Source organism: Mustela nigripes, chromosome 16 (genome assembly GCF_022355385.1).
Source record: "Mustela nigripes isolate SB6536 chromosome 16, MUSNIG.SB6536, whole genome shotgun sequence".
NCBI lineage: Eukaryota > Metazoa > Chordata > Mammalia > Carnivora > Mustelidae > Mustela > Mustela nigripes.
In genome coordinates, this window is record NC_081572.1 from 15,418,517 (window position 1) to 15,437,763 (window position 19,247).

A 19,247-nucleotide genomic window follows, 5' to 3' on the forward strand; every position below is an offset into this window, starting at 1 on the left:
TTTTTTTTTTTTTTTTTTTTTTTTTGACAGAGATCACAAGTAGGCGGAGAGGCAGAGAGAGAGAGGGAGAAGCAGGCACCCTGCTGAGCAGAGAGCCTGACGCAGGACTCGATCCTGGGACCCGGGGTCATGACCTGAGCCGAAGGCAGAGGTTTAACCCACTGAGCCACCCAGGCGCCCCTGGTTCAAGGATCTTTTTGCGGGCTTTGTCCAGTTTCAGACTAGGGATAACCACCTTGTGAGGGGGAATGCCCCATGGACAGTTGTGCTGTTCGCTCTCTCTCGCTGCACTCATGCAATGTAGATGACATACTTCTTCCTGGGCGACCTTGCCAATCTGTTGACCTTTGCAGTGTCCTCGCACAACCTGCACTTCATCATCCTTTCGGATGGACATGGACCAAACATTGTATTTGTCTTAGCTCTTTGGAAAGAGGGGAAGACATGATCTTCCTGCGAATGTGGGAAGCTGCATCGAAATGCCATTTCCGGTTCTTGCTCCGGTCAGAAGTCACAATGATCAAACTTCATTGTGGCCCCAAGCGCTTCAGCAATGGCCGCAGGAGGATAGAGATCCACACGTTATTTCCGGTTCTGTAAGTTCAGGAACCAGGATTTTTTTATAAAAAAAGGTTGCTATCTCCCCAGAGAGTGAACCACTCTGCACTTGAAATTCACCAGCTCTCTCTCATGGGACTTTGCACAAATCCAACCAACAGCTCTAGAATTTGAATCTTTCCAACCAAAAGTCTGGTTCCAGCCAGTTACCATGGTTACCTGGGTTCTCTGCAGGGTTGCACTGGGGTAACCCTGCTTCCATTTCCTGTGTTCTTTCTCATGCATGGGAGAGACAGAAGGTCTTTATTATGGATTACTCTTATCTTTGATCTTCACTGTCTTGTAAGATGATTTGGGGATATTTCACAGCTACGAAATTTGATACCTTTTAAAGCCATCATTAAATATCATGTCAGGATTCGGCCGTTTCCTTTATGACAGGTGTGACCACACCCTAATGTTGGCTTACTGATCTGGAAATGGCTTCTTTGAATGCAAGCCTTCTTTGTGTGTGTTAGTACAGCTCATTTGGGCCATTAATTATCCAACTGATACTCATTTGCACGTGGGAAAATTCCATGGCAGTGAATGAGAGTGTAGGAGGATAAGACAGGTCACAGGACGGAGCCCGTCTACTCCTCTAGGTCTGTTATCCAGCTACAGAAATGAGTAATTTTCCTGTTGGCGGGACCTTTGCTTTTCCGTATTATGGACGCCACCAGCACACTGACCCATGGTTAAGGGCCAAAAAGCCTCACACACACACTTCTACACCTTCAGACCCACTTGTCAGAGGAGTCTAGGCTTCTACCAGCCCAAAGTGATGTCTTTGGGCTCAAAATGATTTCTTTGAAAACGGCATCCATGTCTCGGTGTGGCAATGCATTAAACAGCTATGACTTGTGTACTTGATCAGACACCTTCTTTTTTTTCCTGTATATCATAAACCTTATGCTTTTCTTATTATCACAAAAATGTTCATTTTAGGAAATAGGAAAATAAAAACTTCAAAGAAAAATCACCTGTAATCCTCTAATCCAGAGATAAGTACTACAAAAAAACTTTGCTTCCTGTCTCTTATCTTTGCATATAAATGCAATTCTTAGTATACTTTGGCTCATATTTTATAATATGCCTCATTTTTAATATTTCAAGCTCATTTCTCAATGCCACTTATACTCTCTAAAAATTTCCCCTTGGTTAGTTACTTTAATGCATACAAATAATTAAGGAATTCGAAATAAAACAAAACCCAAATATCCTGGTGCCTGCCTTCCAGCTAACAGAAATTTACTTGAACTCCTGAGCCCCTCACCCACCCTATCTCATCTTCCTCCCTCTTCTACACCCTCCCAACCCCTTCTGCCCGCCCCAGGAAACCATCCTTGCATTGCATTTATCATTCCTTTGCTTTCAATTTTTTAAAAATTTTTAATTTGTTTAAGTAATCTGTACATTCAATGTGGGATTCAAACTCACAACCCTAAACAATATTTTATGCACATTTTTTAATTCTGTAGAAATGCATTACTTCTGAACCCTATAGAAATGGAATATCTATTCCCCTGTGACTTGCATTTCCCGGAGCACTGTTAGCGAGGGGCATCCTTGTTGATATTTTTGGCTTTACTCTGTTCGCGTTCACGACACAAGGTATTGGGTTACCTGAATATACCACAATCTGGCTGTTTTCCTGTTGATGGGCATTGGGGTTCTCTATTGTGTTCTGCAAACAGGGCCACATAAATGTTCTTGCAAAATGTCTCCTGGTGCCCATGGGAAGAATTCTCTGGGATATTTATCTAGGGGTGGAACTGCTGAGCTAGAGGTTAGCACACCTTCCCCATTGTAAATAATGGCTGTGGGGCACCTGGGTGGCTCAGTGGGTTGAAGCCTTTGCCTTCAGCTCAGGTCATGATCCCAGAGTCCTGGGATCGAGCCCCACATCAGGTTCTCCGCTCAGCAGGGAGACTATTTCCCTGGCTCTCTCTCTACCTGCCTCTCTGCCTACTTGTGATCTGTCAAGAAAATAAATGAAATCTTTAAAAAAAAAAAAAATGGCCGCTTACTGTCTCACTAGTAATGTCTTATCATTGTGCTTCCTTGCCAGCCCTTACATAGATTGGCTTTTCAAAATGTTGCCTCACTAATGGGAATAAAATGATATTGTGGCTTTAATTTACATTGAATCTCATTGACTGTTAATGAGGTTAGGCATTTTATGTGCTCTTTTAAATGTCATATGACCATTTGTGTTCCTCTTCTGCAAAATACTTATATTTTGTGCCCATTTTTCCTTTAGACTATTTCTCTTTTATTTTAGGAACCCCTTTTATGTTCTGGCCACTGTTCTAATCCTTTAACAGTCATGTGTTGAAAATATCTTTTCCCAATTTTTAGCTTGTCTTTTCTTTCTTGATGTCTTTTAATGACAATGAATTCTTAATTTTCATGAAGCAAATGACCCATCTTCTTTATGGATTGCGATTTGTAACTTCTGGTCTTGATGAAGAAATCTTTTGCAACCTACGGTCATTATGAGATGCTTCCTATTTTCTTCTAAAATCTCTGCAATTTTGGGATACTTGGGTGGCTCAGTCATTAAGTGTCTGCCTTCAGCTCAGGTCATGATCTTAGGGTCCTGGGGTCAAGCCCTGCATTGGGCTCTTTACTCAGCGGGAAGCCTGCTTCTCCCTCTCCCAATCCCCTTGCTTGCATTCCCTCTCTCACTGTCTCTCTCTGTATATCAAATAAATAAATAAAAATTTAAAAAATAGGGGTGCCTGTGTGGCTCAGTGGGTTGAGCTGCTGCCTTCAGCTCAGCTGTTGCAGGATCTTTCCGGGCTAAACTGAAGAGCCACATCTGTCATATGAACTATGAATGTCCGAGGCTGTTTCAGAGCTCTCTATTCTGTTTTTTTTCCCCCCTAATCCGATACCACAGCATCCTAATATCTGTAACTTTTATAAGTTTTGGTAACCAGTGGTGCAAAGCCTCCCTCCCCATTTTTTTGTTCCTTCAGAGTCCTTGACTATATACCTTTCAAAGTTGGGATTTTCATTGAAACTGCATTGAATCTACAGATTATTCTGGGGAGAACTGACATCTTGGAGATATTGAGTCTTTGAAAAATATGGTATAGCTCTTCTTTTGTTTGTGCCCATAATGGAAAACTATAATTCTGTTTCTTTTTAGCAACTTCCCTTTCCTGTGGGGAGGAAAGTCTCTGAAGAAACTGAGCACATATGTCTGTCTCCAGAACAATGCCCATTTCTTCCTCTTCTTTGATTTCAGTCTCTAGCCAGTTTCCTTTCCTTGACCAGACAGCCCCTAGTCCATGAGGATGCTAAAGAACAAGTCTTAGGCTTCTTAGAGCCTCCCTACGTGAACATCAACTGGCTAGTCTCACTCATCATTTATTGGACAAAAACGTACTTGCTTCCATTTTCCCAATTCCATCTGCATCAGATTCCAGCAGCTTACATTCTGGAATGTCGGCATAATTTCTTGGCCAAGTGTTGTGCTATTAGTGAGTTCATGTCCAGGTTCACTGATTCATCATCATCCCAACCAACATCTATTGAGCGATCTCCATCTACAAATGCTTCGCCAGACACTAGATGCACTCGTGGCCTGCAGAACAGCACACCACCATCATGGGCAACATCCCGTCTGCCCATGAGCCTGTCAGCTAGTCAGTGGCGGCATTATCATCACATGGCCTTATACATGAGGGAACAGAGACCTGAGAAACTTAAATAACTTGTCCAGTGTCATCAAACTCCCAAGTTTCAGAGGCAAGCCTCAAACCCAGGCCTCCTGCCCACAGATCCCACACACTCACCAACACGGTGTACCACCAACTTCCACAGTGGCCACGACTTGGAGAGGAGCTCCCAGCCTCTTCCATGGTCTTCCTCTGTAGCCTTGTCCACCGCCTCTAGATTTCTGGCAGTTGGCTCACACGTGTCAGTAACTGCCAAGGAGTCCACTATAAGGGTCCGTGAATCTACTATAAGTCACCTGGAAGAATCTTCAGTAGGGTCAGAGAGAGCCGTGGGGGAGCCCGGGCAGCCCTGGCGGGGCCTCTCCCTTTAACATCCTGGGAAGTAGTAGTAGTAGTTGTAGTTTGTAGAAACTGCGCAGACCCCCCCGGTCACCAGGGCTTGTTTTCCATTTAGTCTCCTGGAGGAGGACTCGGAGGAGGAGGAGGGAGACCTGTGTCGCATCTGTCAGATAGCCGGGGGTTCCCCAACCAACCCCCTCCTGGAGCCTTGCGGCTGTGTGGGAAGCCTGCAGTTTGTTCATCAGGATTGCCTGAAAAAGTGGCTGAAAGTGAAAATAACATCAGGTAGGTGGGGAAGGAAGAGCGGCATGAGCGCTCGCCATATAATTAACGAGACACCACAGTGTGGGACTCGAGCCTTGATGGCAGCTCCGGGAGCAGTTGCCGGGAGACCCATGTCCCACCCCCAACCCCCAGCACAGGGCTCCCGTTCACAGCCCCAGTGGATAGCAGTGGGACTAAATGTTGCCTTTAAATGATGGGACAGAAATGAGTCTGAGAGAAGAATCCTGGAATCTGTGCTTGAATCCTACCCCGCCCAAGCAGAGATGCTAAGATCTCCTCCCAGGAGGAAGGAAACGAAAACAGGTCAGCAGTTGAACCTCAGCAAACACCCAGCAAGCCATGCCCGCTAATGGACACCTGGCAAAAACAGTTCCGCTTCCTTTTATTTGTGGGGGAAGGAGGGTGTCACCTAAGAAACTGAGCAAAGCTGCAATTTTGCAGTAGGGGCAGGAAAAGAGCACTGATCGGATTTTCTAGAACCGTATTAGATAAAGAGATTTCTGCATGCTGGCTTTGTCAGCTCTGGCTTTTGCAGATCTTGTAACTGGGTGTGAAGCCCCTTCTCAACTCCCTGGGGAGGTTACAACCTAAATACAGCCACATGGGTAGGTCAGCTGGCATTTTCTTGGCAGAGAACAGGGGATTTCTTTAAAATTTGGTTTTGAGGACGCCTGGGTGGCTCAGTGGGTTAAGCCGCTGCCTTCGGCTCAGGTCATGATCTCAGGGTCCTGGGATAGAGTCCCGCATCGGGCTCTCTGCTCGGCAGGGAGCCTGCTTCCCTCTCTCTCTTTGTCTCTGCCTGCCTCTCTGTCTACTTGTGATCTCTGTCTGTCAAATAAATAAATAAAATCTTTTAAAAAAATTTAAAAATTTAAAAAAATAAAATTAAATTTGGTTTTGAGAAGAAGGACAACTTGAACAGAAATACAGGAAACAGCAACTCAAGAACCAAATGACAAATAACCACTGTGTCTTTCAGACACAACTCCCTGAAAACCTTTTACCCCGTAGCCAGGATCCTTTTTCTCCTCTTCCGTGTTCTCCTCCTTGATTATCATTCTTCCAGGCACCCAGCGGTGTGGGGGGCGGGGGGGGGACCCTAAGAGTCTCATCCTCTTGTGGCCATGCCCCCTCCAGAGAAAGAGGCATGAACAGTGGGACGATCAGATTAACTGTCTCCTCCCTGATCCCTTTTCCCTCCTGAGCACCTTCCCAGGCAGGAGCAACCCAGACCCACCACCCAAGTTGCTTCAAGTCCTCTCCCCATAGTGAGCTGGGTACTCATTCCTTCAGACGGGGAGGAAACAAGGGGCTCTTGGCTGCTAATGACTCTGCCATGCGATCTTTTATCTTACTACAAATTTGGGCCAATTAAACATTTAGCGCGGGAAAAAATTACTCGTGAAACGTGTGACAGAAACCCTGCTAAATGCTTGTCAACGCCAATGTCAGTAGGAGTGTGCTGAGTGGGATTCAGCTCGGAAGACCCAAGGGACACTCAGAAGCCTAAAGTATTAGAGAATGGCACTTTAAGAAAGAAGAAGAAGAAAAAAAAGCAAACAAAATGCAGACATGGGATTACCGCTTATCCTTGTCTTTTAAAGTTCTCTATTATTTACTATTTCTTTATGTCCCCAGTGAGGCAAGATAGAACTGGGGTCTAAAACTGCACAAGCCCTATCTTTACCAAATACATGCTGAAAACTCATCCGTCCTCTATTTTGCTAATGCAAATATAAACACCGGGACATCATTAGCAAAAATGCAGCCTCCAGACGAGGAGAAAAGACCGCTTATTTGCTTCAACACAGCACAGTTCTTCCATCTTCCAGTTTTGCTTTGGGGACTAGGATAAATAGAGAAAAAGTGCTGATCTAGGATGCATGTTTAAAAAAAAAAAAAAAAAAATGGGGACGCCTGGGTGGCTCAGTTGGTTAAGCAGCTGCCTTTGGCTCAGGTCATGATCCCAGCGTCTGGGGATCGAGTCCCACATCGGGATCCTTGCTCAGCAGGGAGCCTGCTTCTCCCTCTGCCTCTGCCTGCCATTCTGTCTGCCTGTGCTCACTCTCTCCCCCTCTCTCTCTCTGATAAATAAATAAAATCTTTAAAAATTAAATTAAATTAAATTAAAAAATGAAGAAGAAAGAAAAGAATAAAAAAAAGAAAACCCACTGCAACAAAGGAAGTTTTCTCAAGTTTCTTTTCCCAGATGAGGCTGAACTTGGTCTTAGGTACTGGCCACAGATATTGCTGGGCTAGTTCCCATCCATGGCTCCTGGCTCCCTCAGTTTCTTGAGTGGGAAGTCACCTGGGCGAGTGTAAAGGCAGATTTTTTTTTTTTTAAGATTTTATTTATTTATTTGACAGACAAAGATCACAAGTAGGCAGAGAGGCAGGCAGAGAGAGAGGGGGAAGTAGGCTACCTGCTGAGCAGGGAGCCCGATGTGGGGCTGGATCCCAGGATCCTGAGATCATGACCTGAGCCGAAGGCAGAGGCTTAACCCACTGAGCCACCCAGGCGCCCCTAAAGGCAGATTTTTGGAACCACAGACTGAGAATAGCTTCTGCCATCAGTTGGGTCCTCCTTATTTGCTTGGATATGTGTTCCGTCCGTCACAACAACACAGGCCACTATTCCCTCTTTTTGGCAAACACCTGTGTCACAACTCTCAGCCTCCATGTAGCAATTCCAATTTTATGAACCAGTATGTTTATATTTAAACAGAAAGCAAGACCTGTTATTTAAAAGTCACGGGGATTTCGCTTATATGAAGCTTGCATAATAATGAAAATTATTATAAAGGAAATTTTCCAGATCTCAGATTCAAGGCCCTTTTCTACAGAAGAGGGCTGACTTATACACATACACACTCGTGTGAACTCATACACACGAGTTCACTCCCAAAATGTCCACACAAAGAGACCCAGAGTGTCAACATGTAAAGACCCAAAGTTTTATGTAACAAAGAATTCTTTAATTTAAGGAGCGGATCTAGGTGCTGTGAAGACCTGTGAGATGTGTAAGCAAGGCCTGCTGGTCGACCTGGATGATTTTAACGTGACTGACTTCTACCGGAAGCACCAGCAATCCCGGGTAAGAGCCACTCACACCACTCCGCCTCCCCGGCAAAGTCAGTTAGAGACACACGCAGGAAGAACAGCTTTCCCTGATAAGAGGACTGTAGATAACCTCGCATGGGATGAGTTTGGGAATGTCCCCTACGCTCACTTCTCCGAGAAGTTGTGGTACTAAGTCAGACCATGGCGGTGGTGGGGGTGGTGGAGTTCAAAAGTCTTCGCCACCTCTGGTTGAGGTCCCACTGTGATCAGGGACAAAAGTAGGAAGCCACAGAGGCTGACTGGACACAGAAACAGGAATAGTCTGGCAAGTTCCATACCCAAATTTGCTGAAGTGATTTAAGTTTAATAGCAACAAGGAAAAAAAAAATCAGGGTCTTGAAGAAAATGGTCCCCAAATTATATATCAAGTAACTCTTGGGTAATAAGAAACTGCTTTACTCAAGGTTAGTAAACAGGTCATAAGCTCCTAGTGTGTGCTTTTTAATACCCAGTGAATTAACTCTCCTGGGTGATTTGGACTGTAATTCTTTTTTTTTTTAAATTTGACTTATTTATTTGAGAGAGAGAGAAAGAGCAAGCAGGGGGAGAGAGAGAGGGACAAGCAAACTCGATGCTGTGCAGAGAGCCTTATATGGGGTTTGATCCCAGGACTCGAGCTGAAGGCAGATGTTTAACCAAGGGAGCCACCCAGGCGTCCCTGGATTGCAGTTTTGATGCTGTGAAAAAGTTAGTCTACCGTGGGTGGGCAGGTGATTCACGCTCAGGATAATAGCTGATTGTTCAGTTCTCAGGGAAACAATCCTACATTTCGAACTACACTGCCCAGTATGGAAGCCACAAGCCACCAGTGGCTAATGAACCAGTGGTTACTTCCACTTGAGATGTGGCATGTGGGGCGCCGGGGGGGGGGGGGGCTCCGTCATTAGGCATCTAACTCTTGCTCTCAGCTCAAGTCTCGATCTTGGAGTCGTGAGTTCAGCCCCACACTGGGCTTCAGGCTGGGTGTGGAACCCATCAATCAATTAAATGTCACTCTTCAGAGGAATCATTTTGGCGTTCAGATCCTTAGCCTGCGTCCAGACCTAAAGCGTGGCTGAGTCAAAAGGCCACATGTGAGTCTGGGCAATTGTTTACAACCTTTCAAAAATCTGAAGGCTGCTAGACAGAAGATTAAACTTTCGATAAGAATGAAAGACCCGAACAGCACCAGCAAGAAGCATAATACAAGGGACAAAATGCCACACCAGCGTTGAAGAGATGGGGCATCAGGAGGTGGAAAGGAGCAAGGGAGGGGAAAAGAAAGGAAGAAAGAAATTCCTGAGAAATAAATTATATCTTGAGTCCATCCATTTTGAGGCCCGAGGGTCTTGAGCCTCTGGGTCCCCACCCCCATGCCCTGAAAGGAGAAAGAGAAGTGCGTCTGGGGTCACACCGGTGACAGGAAGTAGGCCGTGTGGGCGCCTGAGGTCAGGGTGCCAGCCGGGGCGCAGGCAGCTTCCACGTGGTCCTCTCAGAGATTATTTCAGGAAACGGAGGCTGTAGGACTTCCCGAGAAAGACACGTCCGGACAAGGCCAGGGTCCGTGGAATACTACCAGAACATCTGCAGGCCTCACGAACACAGTCCAGCCCAGGCGAACGCCTTCACTAGTGAAGATTCCTGCTGGTTCCAAGCATCTTGGCATGGCCCACCACCCTCCGTGAAGCTGCTACCACCCTGCCCTGCTGGGTTTACCGGTGGTGTCTGTAGACTCACTAACGGTAGATTTTTCCAGTTGTTCTAAAATATTTGCACTCCTGTAGCCAGAGGCTCTGCTGCCCCACCGCAGAGCACACCAGCTTTGACCACAGGGTGAACCCAGGTCTTGTTCCCTTCGCCAAAGTTGCTATGTGACCTCAGGGAAACCACACAAACTCTCTGGGCCTCCGTTCTCTTGTCCGCAGGAAGCAGGAGATCATTCCTCCCCCGCAAGGTGGGATGCGGGGGAAAAAACCTGAGTACATCCTCTAATCCAGTGCCTGTGGAGAGAAGGGTGCTCAGGGAATGGGAACGCCATATGATGGCCCCAGAGATGCCCAAACTCTCCAGCCTTGAAGGAGGAAGCTAAGTGCACCAGGACTGGGCTAGTGTCCACCACTGAAGGAAGGCAACCGACCCACGCAGGGGTTGGACCCATAACCTTGGCGTCACTGCTCCCTGCAGTTGAGAGAAGCGGCTAGGAACACATTTGAACAAGACCTGTGAAAGGAACCATGTCAGCCAGAATCTAGGCAGGAGACATGGTGAGACCCTCAGCAGGGGTGAATGAGGAGAGCTGAAGGAAGGCCAGAAGTGGGCGGGAAATGAAGCCAACAAGGTGTGATGAAGCATCCTGGGACTGGCGCTGTGACCATTCTAGGCCTGAAGTGACAAGGGCTGGGGGCAGTCACCAGGATCAGGAGACCTGTAGTTACAGGAGAGAGTCACCAACAGCCTCTGACCTTCAGGAGAGGAAAGCAGCCATTACCACGCCACCGCCCAGCAGAGAGAGAACAAGGAGCGTCATTACCCCAGCTGCTCTCTCCTCCCGCCCTCTGGTCTCCCGCCAGGGCCTCCCATTGGCCAAACCCAATGGGAAGCCAGAGAACAAGGGGGCCGAGTTAATGAGATCCATTGAGATCAGCCTCGAGACCACAGCGCAGGGTGGAAAGAGGATCTGGAGGAGGAAGTGGGAAATATCCAGCACGGTAATTACTCTACATGGAAGCAGAAAAGAGTTTAAATTCGTTTCAGTAAGAACCTGACAGGCCATCAAAGCCTTTTGAAAATGCCCTTTATTGTAATCACAGGTAGAAAGGACATTGACAGACCCAGCCTGTGAAAGGACAACAGTCCCAAGAACCGACGCGCACTATTTCCGCGCGGCTGGAAAACTGGGGGTGGGGTGAGGTGGGGCTCACCCTTTCACAGTGGGTCAGCCTGCTCCGATGGCCTGTTGTGAATTTACTAGAGTCTACTTGCTAACAGTCTGGCTTCAAGTTGAGACAGTAGGGAAGCAAGACTTAGACAAGTTCAGAAACTCTCCACGGACCTCCGCAGAAGGAACTGTTGTCTAACGCAAAGATAGGGAGCAGGTTATCTACCCTCGGCTTGTCCCCTGCTGGGGAGGCCCGTTGGCCTGGCCCTGGACTTGATGTGTCTACCTGGGCTCCTTGAGGCCAAGCCCTTCCCGACTCCCAAACCTTGGTCCCTTGTGCCATCTTAGCCAACACTCCTGGCAAACAGATTCTTTGGTTGAGAAGCTGGATAGCTGATGCCCAAAATAGACATATTCAAAGAAAGGGACAAAACCAGAAGAAGTCTGGAACTGACTCCAGGCCAGTCCTGGGTCTCACTTAACCTCAACTCACTTGCTAACTCACTAACTTATTCTCTTAAGCATTTTTCTCATTTAGATTGGTTGGCTGATTTTTTGCTTTTCTTCAATTATAAAAATCACAAGCACACAAAGATCTACTATAATTAAAACTAACATTGAGCTGCATGTCTTTTTTTCTTCTTCTTCTTCTATTAAAATACTCATGCCCAGGCCAGGCTCCAGAGATTCTGACTGAATTGATCTGGGATGGGGCCAGGTATCAATTTTTTTTTTTTTAAGTGTGGCAAAATATACATAAAAGTGCCTGTTGTTGATCAGATACTATCCTGGAGATACCTCAGTGCCCAAGACCAACATAGTCACTTCCTTCTGATGGGAGGAGCAGAGTGAGGGTACCCCCCAGCATGGGAGGAACAGAACAAGGGATGTGTGGCCACAAAGAGGTCTGACCCACTCTCAGGTCTAGAGAAGGCTTCCCTGAGGAAGAGACATTTGAGACCAAGAAGGAAAAGAGGAATGAAGCCTCTATCTGTGTACCCTTGAGAACCACTGCTCTAAACCACAACTCAACAATTGGTAGCAGGTCAGTGGCTTTGAGGGTGTGGAGGGGCTCAGACCAGAGTGTTGCCCTGGTTTGGTTCAGTGCACCTGAGCAGAGGAAGGGTGACAGCTGCCCGTGGGCCCTCACAGGGCCTCGAAGTCTGATTATCCTGTGTCACTCCGACGCTAGCTGGTTTCTGTAGGCCTTGCAGGGTCAGAGCTTGTAAATAGGCCTCCTGAGACGGGATTAGGAGCTTGGACAGGCTGTGTGCAGGGTGGTCCCATGAGGCAGAAGCAGCACGGGGCCCCCAGACCTGGTGGCCCAATCCTCGGCCCATCGGGGCTTGTGGCCTCTCAAACCCACCCGCCTCCTGCCTCCAACATGCCTAAAAATTAAACCCCACAGGCATCCGTTCCTCCTGTGAGTGCTGCCCAGGAAGGAGGAGTCCTGGGTGCTGGCTCTGTACCCGGGAAGTGGAAGAGAAAGCAGGTGGAGGAACAGTCGAGAACACAGATTCTACACTTAAATGCCTTAGACGCCAGGCAGGTCACAAATGGTCAGAATCCCACAAGTATCATCACAACAGGGTGGTCGTAAAGGAGGCAAAACAGAAAGGATTCTCCCCACTGAAGAAGCGTTCATCTGTCCTTTCCTTCCTGCCTGCCAGTCAGAGCACATCCTCTGGCCAGATTCAGCTGATCAGCTACAGACTAACTGTTGATTCTTGGTTCAGAGCACTGGTTCTCAGCCATGTGAGGTCCCCAGCCTAGTACCGTCAGCATCCCTTGGGGACATGTTAGAAACCCACATTCTCTGGCCCCACCACAGACCCACTGCATCAGAATCTGAGGGAGAGGGAGAGGTGGTACCCAGCAGCTATATTTTAAAATGCCCTTTCTGGGGCGCCTGGGCGGCTCAGTGGGTTAAAGCCTCTGCCTTCAGCTCAGGTCAGGATCCCAGGGTCCTGGGATGGAGCCACGCATCGGGCTCTCTGCTCAGCGGGGAGTCTGCTCCCCCACCCCCTGCGTGCGTCTCTGCCTACTTGTGATCTCTCTCTCTGTCAAATAAATAAAATCTTAAAAAAAAAAAAAAAAAGAAAAAAACCTGTTAAAATGCCCTTTCTGTAATTCTGATGCATATTCAAGTTGGCAGTCAACTAGTGTCAAGAGTCATAATTGAATTGGCCACGGTCTGGCCCCAAATTATACATTTTTTGTCATTCTTTCATCTGTATCTGCATTCACTGAGCATATACTACACCGCAGGTGCTGGGCTAGGCTCCTAGGCACGAGGAACACAGGCGCACACAAAGCCCTTGGGGTCCTTGCCCTGGATCCTAGTTTTCATTCTTGCCTCTTACAGGATATTTTTGTTTTGCAAAATACTATGTCCCCTTGAATTAGCTCATTTGGCTCTAACACCCTGGGGACATAGGCAGGATGGAGGTGACTTCTCCCTTTTATAAATGGAGTCATTTTGGCCTTGCACAGTTAAAGCTCTGCCCAAAGTCTTGGCTCTTGCCGGCCCCAGGCTGCCCATTCTGGGGGGTCCACGCCCACTGCGTGATGAAGGTGCACTTCTGTCAGCAGAGGAGGGTCTCAGCGGGCCTCTGGCTGTCATTGCTCTGAGGCACAGGCCTGGCTTTGCTCCATCTCAGCCACGGACAGATGTCCTTGGCCACACGCAGCCACCTAATCACCCTCACACCTGGGAGCATCTCTTGAACACGTTTGGAGACTTGATGGAACATTCAGCCAAGCCGTCTGCTTCTCTTGAGTGGATTATATTGAGAATTGCCATAGGTAGCAAATCTCTTGGCCAAAATGAATATTAAACAAAATGAAGGGGTGGGAGTGGGGCAAGAGAACAGAAAGGAAAACATCTGGCAGGCAGCCCGAGTGCTCCAGGGCTCTCCTCCGCCGCTTCACAAGCCCCCTCCCTTTGAAGCCTGCTCCTCGCCCCACCCCTGTCAACACAGCACGGGGGTGTCCATGCCCCATGGGACCAGGTCAGGAGGAAAGGTCGGGAGCAGCTCCAAAGAAGAATGCTCCAAAAGCTAGCTCATTTTGCCCTTGCCAAACGAATGCCCTGGAACTCTCTCTGAGAACAAGTCCCGCCCACTTGTGGCTCCGAGCAGGAGCATGTCTCCCAGCTCCCCAGCATATGCCTGCTCTGATTGGCCGGCCCAGCCCCTCTGTGGGGCATCACCAGCTCGGTGAAGGTTGCACATCAAGGAGCCCGGCCGGTGAGATTTACCGATTTACGGCGCCGCGTGACAGGTTCCCTCCCACAGACCTGAGAAGAGACACAATCTGCTAGAAGTGACTTTTCAAATTATCTGCAGAAAACATTAGTGGATATTTTCCCATCTGCATGCCTCCAGGCCTTATTGAGTCATAAAAAGTAAATGATTTCCCTGAATGCTTTGACAAACCTGATAGTTCCAAGCCATTTTCTAGCTGATTGATTTGCCATTATGCATCAGAGGGTCTCTGAGCAGAAAGGCTTCCTGGCGAAGAGAGTGCCGGAGAGAAAACCAGTGGAGAGGCCACGGCCAGCGCCAGCGAGGAAAGCAAACAGGGGGCAAGGCTTGGTGTGCGGGGAGGAGCTGACGGGTGGGTGAGGAAGGCTTCCCAAGGGCAGTAGCTTCTAAGGCTGCGAAGGAGGCGCAGACTCGGGGAAAGTGGGAGGAGGCGAGGAGAAAACAGTGAAAACAAGCATCTTCCTCTCTGCCTGCTCTAGGCCAAGGTCAGAAGAGCACAGAATATGTGACCAAAGTCTAAAAATAGGAGGCTAACTGCTAAGGACAATTGACTAGTGCCTTTCAAGGCAGGTCTATAGGAGAGCAGCGGGGCCTTGAGCCATGACCTTGAGGCCAGTGGGCAAGATCCAGACTTGGACCGGACTCAGAAGAAGAATGCATCGATCCTTGCTCGATTGGGGCACCTTTTCCGGTGGCCGTTTGATCCTGGAAGAGGCGTGTCCTGGGCCAGCTTCCTGAGCTGTCCTGGATGGAACCGGGACAAGGAGATGGGCCCAGAAGGAAGGGAAAGGCACTGAGGTGGTCCCTGTGTCAGGTCTGAGCTTCCGTTATCCTAGAAAAAAGGTCACACTTCTGACCTCTCCCCAGGGTGAGGCAGAGGACCATGTCCCCTGCTGAGGCTGTTAGTCTCCCAAGAACTTCGGGAGCCCCTGCTGGCCTATCCCCCCCCATCCATGGGGACTTGACAGGAGGCCATGTGGGTGGTTAAGGGGGAGGAGTCATTACTAATGGCCCCTCATTTATTGACGGTCTAGGATGGGTCCCCAGGGTGACTGCTGCCAAGGAACCGAGGACCAAGGAGCTCTCATCAGCCAGATCCTCCCTGGCACCTCCCTATGTTCCAAGCACCAGCAAGAAAAAGAAAACACAACCCACCCACCGAGAAAAAGTGAAAACACGAACCAGGGCAAGACGCAGTGTACAAAAGAAAAGAGTTAGGAAGCAGGGCAGGAAGGGATGAGTGGAACAAAGGAGATGCGTCGGGAAGGCTTCTGCAGGGTGGGGACATTGTGGCAGCTGGAAAAGCTATGGACACGGCCTGGGAATGGTGGGAGGGAGACGTTCAGAAAGGAAGCACAAAACAAGCCAGATGACCACACGAGGGAGGGAGAAGCCAAGGCCCTGCGGTTCCCAGTCCACGTGGGAGTGCCGGGCGCACACTCACTGTCGGGGAGTTAAATAATAGACCAGCCGGGGCAGGAGCCGTAGGTGAGACCATCCTTAAGCCCAGTTATAGAGAGAGAAGCATACAGACCCCAAGGCCTGGGGCCTTTTCTCCAGACAAATGAGGGATCTAGGAAGATAAACCTAAGTTTGCAGGTGGTTTGCAGAACTCATGTGCCTTTGTGTCCCCAGTTCTCCCACAGAAACTTTTGCCTTCCTAAGACATTCATCCCATCGGGTTTAGTCCTCTGCTCAGAGCCCAGGAGCTACACACACACACACACACGGCATGACGCCCAAACTCCCTGTTCTGCCTGATGGGATCCCCCCTTCGCATCTCTGCAGCTGATGCCAAAAAAATGTTTCCAATCCAGAACAAACACCTTCCCCATATACTCCAGCCACACTCAAGAGTAGGGAATGTTACCCAACACATGCTCTGCTCTCCCAGCCCCCAGGCCTTTGCTGGCATTCAGTGCCTCTGTCTGGAAGGCCCTCATCAACCCTCAGAGCCAACCAAAGGCCCTCTCACCCTTTAAGGACCATCCAATTAGCAATAATCGCGCCTCGGATAAACCTCATTGGCTACCATACCGCCACTGCGCAAAGCTTAAGGACCATCCAAGAGGCCTTCCCCAAGTCCTAGTACACACTCATTGTAGCTGAGCCGTCCAGTTGGTACTGGAACGATTTCTGAACAAGGTTCTCCCATGGAGACCTTTTGCCCCATGTTCCCCACAACACCCAGCACAAGTCTTTGGCATGTAATGCCCCTGGGGTTAATTAATTAACTAATTAATTAATGTGCATGGGATTGAGCCTGGAGTGTGGAGCTCTCCAAGGGTATCCTCCACTCAGTAGCAGAGAATTCCAGAACGACAGCCCAGCCTCCATGCTGAACCCCCCTCCCCCGGCTCCGTTCTCTGATCCCCAAGGACAGGCCTTGCCCTGCTGCCTTGTTCCCTCCCTCCACCCCGTGATTTCTTTTTATTTTTTTGTTGTCGGTTCTTTTCTCTATTTTTTTTTTTCCTCCCTCTGCCCCGTGATTTAGATCATGAATATTTTATAGATGAACTTAAAAAGTCTCTTTTCCATATTTAGGCACAAAATGAGCTGATGAATTCAGGCTTGTACCTGGTGCTGCTGCTTCACCTCTATGAGCAGAGGTTTGCAGAACTCATGAGGCTCAACTACAGCCGAGTTTCGAGAGGAAGGGTGAGTCAGTCTCTGAGCGGGCCCATCCGGCCGCACTTCCCCAAACCTTGCAGGGTTGGCGATCACATGTGCCATCTGTTGAGGTCTTCGTGGTCACTTGGGTAGGCTATGGCACTGTCATCGCCAGGACAAAGATGTAGCTTGTATACTGTGGAAATGCACACACAGTCGCTTTCAGGCTGAAAACTAAGCGATTGTTGCATAATTGCCTACTATTAAACGTGAGTAGTAATTAAATGGTCATTAATGCTCATAGAAGCAAGTGAGTCTCTAGGGATATTTGCCCCCCAAAATAGAGGTCAGCAAGGCTGCCAGGACTGGGCGTGCATTAGGTCTGGGCATGCCCCTGCCCAAGCATGTAGGGTCTGTGCAAACCAGCGGACCCTTGCCCACGGAGAACTGTTTCTCTTGCTTTGGTTCCCGGCATGTGTTACTCCAGCATCTCTGTGTGTGTGAATGCCAAGACATAAAGGTGTTGATGGTGTGCCATTTGTTGTTAGAGAAGTGACAGTGTATTTACCAGGGATCGTCATCTGCCCTTCCTTTAACACAAGAACCAGGAGTTCTTCCAGAAGGCCATGTAGTTTGGGAAGAGGAGCCTGGCTCTAAGACTAACCAGAGTCTGGCCTCGGCAAAGTCCCCCAAAATGTCCATTTGGCCACGGTCAAGTCAGAACTCAGGGCCCCCAAGGGCCTTCTCTCTTGGCTAAATGCCCAGCTGTGGCCAGGCCAGGAAAGAACACTCCCTTATGGCCACACCAGGGACTGATCTGTTTTTAGTGTTTAACACCCCATGAGGTTTGGAGCTTGACCTCTGCTCATGTCAGAAGGTCATAACTGGCAAGGAAGCCAGTGTGGCATCGGGCAAGTTTTAATGACCCCTCCCACCCTATCCCTCTGCTCTGTCCCCTGCTTCCCATCTCCCTCCATCCCTCTCTCCTCTTCTTCCTCAACGGGTGTGTGTGTGTGTGTGTGTGTGTGTGTGTACCAATGACAGTCCCTGCCCAGAGGCTAGAACCCATTGATTCCAAGGGTTCCCGACACTGTCGCAGGCCTCACACAATGAAAGAGGTTGCTGCAATCCATTTGGAGCCATGGCTGTGAAAAATGCTGGGATCCAACCGTTAGTCCTAAGAATTCTAGATTTGTCCCTATTTTTTTTTTTCCTGTCGTAAATTCTCCCCTCAGATCCCCAAGCTCTCAGTTAAGAAAACGGACTGGGCCTTGGCCAAGATATCTCCTCAGGAATCTCACCCTCTTTTTGACCCAGGCCTGTCCTTCCTTTAACTCTTCCGTAGTTTTAATAGTGACATAAATTCCTTGGAGAAATACATTAAAAAAAAAAAAAAAGGGAAAAATGTACAGGAAGCAGGAAATGATCCTTTGTTAACATTTCCATAACCTTATTTTCATAATTCCCCATCTTTTTTTAATGAACTTTTTATTGCACATTGAACTTCAAAGCACCCAGGGTTTGATATAGGTTGCAGATGGCCATGACATCAACAAGCTAATGTAAGCAATGCTGGCCTCCAGGATGGCAGAGCAAACAACACAGAGCACAACCCAATGGGTGAGAACCAAGGCCATGAAGCATACAGTCTAAAGAAGTTTCTGGTAAAACTATCCTAGAGAAGGAGTCAGTAACACCAGGAGCTATCTGGGAACCAAGGTGGGAGGAAGCAAGGACAGGGCGACACTAGTACAAATAGTGAAGAGGGACCCAAATGGCTTTTGTCAAAGTCACAGTCTTCTGGATTTGAGCCTTGGTATCGTCTTGTAGAAAACACTCAGAATCTGAGGGTAACATTTAGCAAAGAAGAGGCAAACCCCTTCCCTCTCCTTTACCTATCAGAACTGGAGAACCCATTGGGTTCCGTTGTGTACTCTCCCATTGGGTGACAACACGTTGGGCTCCTTGGTTGTATCTCATTGGGACACCCAGTGATGAATGCTTGTCCGTGGTGATTGTCATTCATTCACTCATTCATTCATACCCTGGTCTGTATCAGGAGCTGAGATGGGGAAAGTGGCCGCCGGACCTGAGGCCATGTTGTCCCATTCCTTGAGGAGCTTTCAATCAAGTTAGAAGATGAAACTCACATCTTTATAAAGACAGGAAATAACTGGAAAGTAGCCCTTGGTCAAGAGAACCCGTGGACCCCGTGAATTCCCAGAGGCTGTGAAATAACAAAAAAGATCTTCCCTGGCTGGGACTTCCCAGGGTGTCCAGTGATCCCATGAACAAACTACTGGTCTCCTTAGTGAGGTTGTGAGCTACCTGAAGGCAAAACGGGGACTTTTACCTCCGGGCCATGATGCTGGGCATCACCACGTCCCAGGCACCGTGGATGCCAGGCGCACTGAGGGATTACAAGAAAGCTAAATGGCTGGCAAATGAGGACATGGTCTGCTAGCGATTGGGGGTGGGCTTGGA

General features: G+C 48.4%; 1 long non-coding RNA gene and 2 pseudogenes across 1 annotated transcript in view; all 3 read right to left on the reverse strand.

The window, feature by feature from the left end:
* The window catches only part of LOC132004060 (large ribosomal subunit protein uL24-like), a 1,412-nt pseudogene extending 443 nt beyond the window's left edge, over positions 1-969 (reverse strand).
* The window catches only part of LOC132003165 (uncharacterized), a 12,235-nt gene extending 7,439 nt beyond the window's left edge, over positions 1-4,796 (reverse strand). The window contains exon 1 of the long non-coding RNA XR_009400152.1: positions 4,404-4,796. This is a non-coding gene — a long non-coding RNA (uncharacterized LOC132003165). The remainder of the gene's footprint in view (positions 1-4,403) is intronic.
* An 11,344-nt stretch (positions 4,797-16,140) lies between these two features.
* Positions 16,141-16,207, reverse strand: LOC132004666 (U4 spliceosomal RNA; annotated as a pseudogene).
* Between the last annotated feature and the right edge of the window lie 3,040 nt (positions 16,208-19,247).